At 38.3% G+C, this 8,846-nt stretch overlaps 1 pseudogene; it reads right to left on the reverse strand.

Annotated features, from left to right (window-relative positions):
- Nucleotides 1–2,923: 2,923 nt before the first annotated feature.
- LOC113576081 (trans-1,2-dihydrobenzene-1,2-diol dehydrogenase-like) lies at nt 2,924–8,846 on the reverse strand (annotated as a pseudogene).

The following is an 8,846-nucleotide window of genomic DNA, read 5'->3' on the forward strand; positions in this document are numbered from 1 at the left end:
AGAGATCCACAGCTCAAAAGCCCTAACAGGCAGTCAAATTGTGTGCCTATGTCATTGTCTGGACTATAGCATTGGGATGTATTTGTTTGGAAGTGTAGGGAAATGAAAGTTGACAGATACATACTCACTGTCTATTCTGAATAGAGTAAGATGAATATTTGTAATGATGATTGCAATTGTAAGGCAGCCATAATTGTACTGTTTGTTTTACTATCAGCTAGCTAGCTAATTTATCAAAAGCTGAAAAGCTGGGTTAATGTAGGGAATATTAGGCTAGTTAGCAACAGGATTTTCTTTACATTCTAAATCATATGCCAGCAGAGAAATAATCCATTAAATCTGCATAGAAGGAAATATTTTCTGTTGTTCTCTTCATCAACCTGAATAGCAGCCCAACAGTAGTAACAGAGAAGAGGAGTGTGGAAGATTGCTGAATTCTCACACAGCCTGGAAACCTATCCATCTGGGAGAAACCACTGTCATTTAGCCTACAGATTAAGGGCAAAAGAACAATTTGGCAACTCAGTGGGACACTCAAGATACATGGTGGTCTATAAACCCCCTGAGAGCTAACTACCTCCATCCTAACTGCCCTACAGGGTTGGAGAGAAGGGGTGATTTTAGGGCTGCACTCCAGTTTGTGCATAGTAAATATTTCCTGATTTTCTCAGTTTTGGCTAATGTTTTTCAACTTCCCCATTTTGTTGGAAAGGAAAATTTCAACCCAACAAATGCTCCAAATTACAGTCACTGAGACAAGATGTACATTTGCACAGTGCTGCTTTGCTTTTCTGCCTCATGGACTCAGACATCAATCATCACTGCCCACTGTTTCTACGTTAGACACATCGACCTTGAACGTCTTTGGATATTTTGGGGCAAAATAAACACTGATGTCAGCCCAACAAAAATAATCACTGCAGCAAAAGGAAAAGGTGCATTCAACCTACTGCTGTTTTTGCTTCTACTAAGATAGGTGGTGAAGTACATCTGGTGGATCAGCAGAAATAAACTTAAAGTTAATAAATTGCATGGAATGAAGGCTGATTATATGGCAGGCCTCATGTAAATACACATACTATAGGAGTAGCAACGCCATGGTGTTGCCTGCTGAAGATGTGGATATTTTGCTGTGGCTCTTGAAGCACAGCATGATAATGTTTGCTTCAGTTTCTATCTAGAGAGATGAGTTTAAATCATCTCACTCATTTGCTCATGGAGAGACGAGTTTTTCATGATGTATCATGGGACTGGATTCAAAGCCTAATTTTAATCTGGATTTTTGTTGTTGTTGTTGTTCTAACTGAAACCTGGTTTATCAGCAATATTCCAATGAATATGATTTATATTCCTGGATACACTTGTTATAGCCAACAGAGGAGTTTTTTATACTTTTTTTTTTTAAATGAAATTTTGTCATCTAAAATGAATTTTAAGAGTATGAACAGTATTATCATGCTTTATATTTTAAAACCACAATTGTTAAATTGTGTTAGTTAAACTATTACATTTGGAGATTTTTACATAAATTTGCTAGATAAAACAATCTCTCTGGAAATGTCCTCCTTTCTGGAGAGATCCATTCTGGACCTCATCTTTGAAGGCCACAAATTGCTCAAATGTTTATTGTTTGATTTTGATAGGTATTATTATTATATGGATTTTGTACAGGCTACCAGTGCATTGTTATTGCCTATGTGTCCTCCAGGTGAATGTGCAGAAGCTTCATTCTGAACTACTGCATCCATCACTTTTAGCATGTATTTTGTTTTCCAATTGTAATATGAATAAATATCAACACCTGTCGCAATGTGTGTGTCTTATAGGTTTTATATTTACTACCAGCATTACTTATAGCTGGGTGATCATTAGAGAAATTGATCATGTTCACCATGTGGTTGCATAGAACAGGAGTTGGAAAACTGAAATAAACAAATCATAATGTAAGGAGTTTAGAGATTAAACTCCCTATAGAGATTAAATGCTGGCCACTTCATTAGAGGACACCCTTAAATTTTACTTTTGTCAGAAAATGTTTATTGCCTCTTTTGAAATCTCCTCATTGAAATCCTTTGAATTCTAACTGCCTTGGTTTGTGGCTATCATAATGGTCCAGAGAGAAGCTATGTCCTTGAGAAGGCTGTTTCAAACCACACTCACTGCAGTTTCTGTCTGTTTCTCTTTGCTTTTCTGTTCCTCTTTAAATTTTCAACCTTTTCATTTATTTCCTCTTTAATACTTGAAAACTAATTTATCCCTGCAGTTCAATTTCACCCTTCCATTTACTTTAAATTACCCATTACTGATAACTAATTATTTTTTATTAGTGTGTCAAAAAAAAAAAAAAAAGTAGTTGTTTTTTTAGGTCTTTTAGCAGTAGATGACGTCTTTGATGATACGTTTCTGTATATATATCAGAAGGGACAACTGTCTGGTGCTGTCATTGAACTGTTAATTAATCTAACCCACCCTGCACCATATCAAATAAAATTACATGCTTTCTTATGTATATACATAGAGTTTATATTTGCACATTTTTTTTAAATTGCCTCTGAAAACAACTCTTCAGAAATAAGATAATAATTGTAAGTAATCTTCATAAGGTTTACCACTGATTATTTTCAGTTTCCGGACCTACAAAGTATACCTAAAGACTATAATGGAGTTATATTTTTCCATTTTTTTCAGAAGAAAAGAACCAATGTTAAATCATTATATTTTATCTGTCTGGTGCAGTTTTAAAATATTTTATGAAGAAAATATGAATGACAAACAAAAAGCAATAGCATTAGTATATATAGCTTAGGTTCTGTAGCTTTCATGAAAACAGTTCCTAAAAGTGTAGAATTGTTTTACTGTTCACAGTGTACCAATTAATGACAGTTTGCCAAACTACATAGTAAATGGGATCCAATTCCTCCGGCTATAGATAAGTCTCACTAAAAGGGCTTGCTGGCCAAGAACAAACAGCAGGCCACAACAGGTCCTGGTCAAAAGCCACCCACTTGCCTCGGCCTTTCATGCTCAGTGAGCCAGCCAATGTCATTCTTCTACTCTCCTTCAGGCCTGGACAGAAGGGATTGCTGTTAGCTTTCTCTGATGAATATAGTGGTAGATAGGCACTCTTTTGCTTTCGCTGGCAGAGACCCAAAGTTCCAATCTTGGAGACCAACAAGTTGCAAAAAATGTCTCCTTGTGATCTGGGCATCATATCAGGTTATTAGTTGCGATATTGCAGGGTATATTGTTAATGCTGGTCTTTTTGAAACAAAACAAAGTCTGATTGTTTTGGGAAACAAACAACACTGGACAGATGCCTGTGACTGTGTTACCTCTGAGTAAGGACTGCTTAATTTCCTGAGTGTCATAATGAAGGGCTGTGCTGCTGGTGAAGTAGAGGGGCAGTGAGGACTCTGGAAGAGGATACTGGCTCTGCTTTCCATTCACTTCCAGGGTGGTGGAGCAATGCATGGGGTGGTCGACCTAGCACACAGACAAGGCGCTCTGGTTCAAATGTAAAGAGCTCTTTGCCATTACCCTTATTAAACCAATAAAATTGTTCCATTGTATAGTACAATAAACATCTTAAAGCACATAAAACAACAGTGGAAACAGTGCATAGCTTTCTTTGTTAGTCAGTTCTCTGTTCTCCAGCCTTACATGGTGATTTGCTAACATACTGTACCTTGCAGGTGTAATTTCTACAACTATTTTCCAACTCAGCACCTCATTCATTGTCTAGAAGCATCAGTTTCTTTTTTCTTCTGTGACTCTTGGCACTACAGTGTCTTCTTGTCCTTAGTAAAACAGTGTTGTGATAAGAATAGGCAGAAGAGATCAACAGAAGCTTATTCTGATGGTACCTTTGGTGCCACTGATTGTGGCATCATTGGGAAGAGCCACAGTGATGGAAAATGCACAAGCCACCCGATTACACAAGAACCACCACCACTGACTCATGTACTCTTGTGGAGAGAGCTCAAGCAGATCATAAATGGTAGTAGTCATGTATGAATCCATACATTAGTCCTGAGCCACTGGTATATTCAAGTATCTGAACACCCAGAACACAAAATGAATCATGACCCCACCCCACAAAGACAATTTTTCTAATTTGGGCAATTGGCTTTGGAGTACAAAGAAATATTCTGCATATACTAATTGCATCTGCTGGTGTGAATAGGACAGAACTTTTACAGATGTCCTGACAGTCTGTCACAATCAGTTCCTTCCATGTTCCATATTTTCCATGTCTTGTTTTTTGTTCCATTCCATAGTTTCGTTTTGTCCTCACATTGATTGTTTACACCTGTCTCTTGTTTCTAGTTTTGTGAATTTCATGTATTTAAACCCTGTTGAGTGCCTTGGTCGTGGCTGTTCATCGTTTGTTTGTTTGGACGTTTGACTGTCAGAATGATTGAATTTGTGAATGTGTTTTGTTTTGGTTGTTTCTTTGTACTCCATGCCTTTGTGTTTATCTTAGCCTTCGTGTTTCCTAGCCTTTGTTATAGCCTGATTCCCCTGTTTGCTTTCGTGCCTTCGCGTGTTTGTTTTGTTTATTCATGTATCCTCGTACTCTCCGTGTCGGCTCTATGACCCTGGACTGCCTAAACAACTCTGATTTTGGATTTGCCCATAATAAATCTCGCTCTTCTCCGCACATGCGTACGCCTCCTTACCAATCAACGTTACACAGTCAAATATGAGTACTATGGTCTGGGATAAAGAATCTTAACAAAGGGAGATCACAAAAGACTGCTGTGTTCAACCATCATAGCTGAGTTAAGTAGCATTCCTGTGGCATGGACAGACTCTGGTTTCTCTCCCTTAAACTTCATGAGGACAAACTGCAGGCAGTACACGCCGATGTCCAGAAGAGCATCTCCTACCAGTTCCTTCTCCACCGAGCATGGTATGTGGAGCTGGGGGAGATAATGTAAACCTTTACCAGATTCACCTAGCCCACTACATCTTCCGCAAGCAGCTGTCTACCTCAGTATACCCAGGTAAACACCAGGACCACATCTCCTGGGGACCGCACAGAGAGGAAGGGGGTGACTGAAGAGAGGCCATTAAAGATCTTCATGAGAAGAGAAAAAACAGCGTGATGCTGTGCAGTAAAACTCACTTCTACAGAATTAAGTGTGAATCCGCTACACTGGAGGAATTTATTTAATGCTCACGATATTGTATAATACAAAGAATACTATTGCACAGCAATAATTCACAGTAATTCTTAATACTGTCTGAATGCTGAACGTTGTCCTATTATCTTTCTATTTATAAGCAAAATTAATACATAAAAACAAAGACGATGACTAAAACATTTGTATGCTTATTGCTCAGAGATTTAAAACACTTGCACTAGAACGCTCTTGAATGCCAGCAATCATTCAATAATAAAAGTGTGTCAATAGATTTGATCATCATTGCCAATAAGTAGACTGTCAGGGCATTGCTCTCTTCCTGCTTGGCTGTCGTTAGACTGTAATAACTGTGATCCATCAGTAATAACTGTGATCCATCAGTTCAAAAGCAATGCCACAGGGCATTCACTGCCAACTAAGGCCAATGTCTGGTCCATCCAATTAACACTTGTTCCCTCTTTAATCTTTAATGCCACATCAGGAGGTTCTTTCATTAAATTAGCCACAACATACATTTTCTGTTCTATTCCATTGTTCTATATATTGCATACAATGATTTAACAGTTTTTGTGACCTATTAATCTAAGAAATAGCCATCTGACATGCATGACTGTTAATAAGACATGGATTTATTCTATAATTTTTCATAAAACATATATATTGATCTCTAGTATTAATAACTGCTTTTAGCCTTTTGTAACTGCAGTGAGCATGTACCTACATGAGAAAGATATTGTTCTTCCTGGATGCTGTGAGCTGTTTGCCCTCTCTGAGGTTCATGGCAAATGGCTTCTCACACAGCACATTCCTCTCTGTATTGAGAAACAGGTGCTCGGTGTGAAGGACTCCCAGGTATATAATGTCTGTGCACACACACACACACACACACACACACACACACACACACACACACACACACACACACACACACACACACACACACACACACACACACATACACACAGACAGAGACACAGAGAGAGAGAGAGAGAGAGAGAGAGAGAGAGAGAGAGAGAAATACAGACAGAATAATATCATCTGGTCACCCTCAAATGCATATCTAGGCATAATATGTGTAAGATATAAAATGTGAGCACAAACACAATTGCACGTAGCAGAGATACAAACATGTATGCACACAGAATACGCAAAAAAAAAAACCCAAAAAAACAGAGGCAGTACTATGCAGTGAACCTGAGCAAACTTTTGGGCCTCTGCAAGTTTCTTCCAGCCACTGCCGTTATCTGGAACGAACAGACACTGCCTGCCAGTGGGCAGCTGAGTATTGAGGGTTGCCAGGTGCATATAACAATTAGATATAGAGACGGCACCTGGTGATCTCCCGATGGGAGGGTCTTCATGGCCATGCAGAAGTCATGGCTAATCTTCCCTGCTCCACAGATCTAGTATCTATGTTAGGAGAGAAAGTATCAGAAAGCATCAGAATTAGTTTGTTTAGGAGATCCAAAATGTAGGGTGCCTTCAAATCTGTGTTTCTCTTTATAAGCTCAGATGATCCTTTATACAGAGATGGTTGAACACATGGTTGAGATGGTTAAGACATGGTTGAACTTTGACTCGCACTTTCAGCCTGGGTCCTCATGGCCTGGAAGTACTTGCTTAGAGCTGAGGAGGCTCAAATCTCTTTCAGAAGTCAATGAAAGGGTTTCATCTCTGGGTCACACATAGGTCTGGAGAGCATCAGACGGCCACTTCTGCATTCATACTTGCTTATTTACCAATTTAGGCTTTAGCAATGCCAGAGGCCTTTACTCCAATACAGTTCAAAGACCTTGAGCAACTGACTGAACTACACTTTTATAACGATTAGTTTGGTGAGTTCATAAGGAATGTATATAGTGTTTTGAAGAAACTAATCCAGAAATCATTTGTGATTAAATTGACTTTTAATAATTTAATAACACACTTAGATGATAGGCACTGTACTGTTTGAGAAGAAGAAAAACACTTTCTTTCATTAATACCTTCAGCCTGGAGGAACCTGAGGAAACACTGCATATACATAATACTGCCAGTTTTACTAAGTCAGTTTTAGAACATGTACGTTTATGCTATAGCTTATGTGTATAGACTTTCACTTAATATTACATTATTTTTATTATTATTATTTATTTATTTACAGCATGGACACACTAAGGTTGCATGTTACTCTTTCCCCATCTCATTTTAGCAGCAATGAGTTATTGCAAGTATACTGCAGTTTACATACTGACTGGATATACACTCAGCCAACACAGTGAAAAGTAAGAGGTAGATTGTTTAAGAGCAGTGAGGATGCCGCAGTTTGTGTTTGTACCTCATTTCCTCTACTTTCACTATTTGCTTGTGAAACTTGAGCTGGACAATAGTAGAAAATGAGTGAAAAACCTTTGGGGTACATGCACATTTTCCTTTCTGTCATAGGCTGCAGTACTGTTGAGGCCAGGTGGAGACCAGACAGAGGCAGTTTGAACCAGTTGTGTCTAATAATCTAGCCAAACCGTAAACAAAGGTCATCATTCATCAGAGTGCTCTGTGGCCAGTGTAGGTTAAACAGGCAGGATGCAGTGCAAAGTTTTGTGGCATTCATTGTCCTACAGTGACTAAGCAGAAATGTGAAAACCTCAGATTTATCTCTACACTCACGTAGGACATTCTTGGTTCCTGAATGCTAATCTAAAACAAGGTTTATATGGACATGTGTTAGACATACCATCATCCCAGGACAACAGTATCTAAAGTATATATTTTTCAAAGCATATGTAGTACCAGTCTTAAGTTTGGATGCACTTACGGAAAGGGTATTTTATTTACTTAATTTGCCCACAAGAGCCAATGTTTTATGTGAATAAAACACATTATCAATACATTGATTCAAGAAGAATGTTCAAGAAAATTGGCTATAAATCTGAAATACCTAAAATAGCCATCCTTTGCGGTCATTTGTCCTAAGATATACTTCATAAAGACAAGACATGTGAATGTCTCCATAGACATGGCAGGCTCAGTCATTACTCCGAACTGACCTTCACTTTCCTTATTCTCCAAAAAGCCCTTACTCAGCTCTGCTGTTTCAGGTCATTATCTTATTGAGCAACCAACCATAGCTCTGATGGAACAGCATGTTATAAAAGCCATGCAAGGTGAGTTCGATGCCTCCTTGTTTAGACAAAAGTATATTTTATTTTATTTTATTTTATTAATTAAATCATCTTTAATACGTGGGAGGGCAGACAGGCCTTTCTTGTATTCTGCATTTGGTTTATTTGCAGCAATTCTACCAAATAATGGTGAATTGTCTTGCATCTATTTAGTAGTGCTTGTAATTTAGGATAGGTAAAATGCTAGTTTCACCCATGACATGCTTGGCCCTGCCAGACCTTGTAGGGTCCCCCTGAAGGCTTGCTTCTTTGGACCATTGGGAGGCTATGATGACAGCAGTCACAGAGAGCAGTAAAATTCTTGTGATTTTTCTGGATCAACTTAATGTAATTTCCAGAAGGAAAAATGGTATTTGCAGGCTGTGCTTTGTTCTTTTTTGTTTCTTTACAAAAGAGTGACAAACCTCTCCCAATATTTAAAGTGTGCTTAAATCCTCACTACCTCTTAGTTACCAAAGGTTTTTATATCAGTTTTAACACTTTTATACAAATTTCAAATCTAACTCACCCTGGCTTCAGACTCAGATTCCCTTGCCAT

The sequence above is a fragment of the Electrophorus electricus genome, chromosome 6 (assembly GCF_041902795.1).
Source record: "Electrophorus electricus isolate QZ-2024a chromosome 6, ASM4190279v1, whole genome shotgun sequence".
Taxonomy (NCBI): domain Eukaryota; kingdom Metazoa; phylum Chordata; class Actinopteri; order Gymnotiformes; family Gymnotidae; genus Electrophorus; species Electrophorus electricus.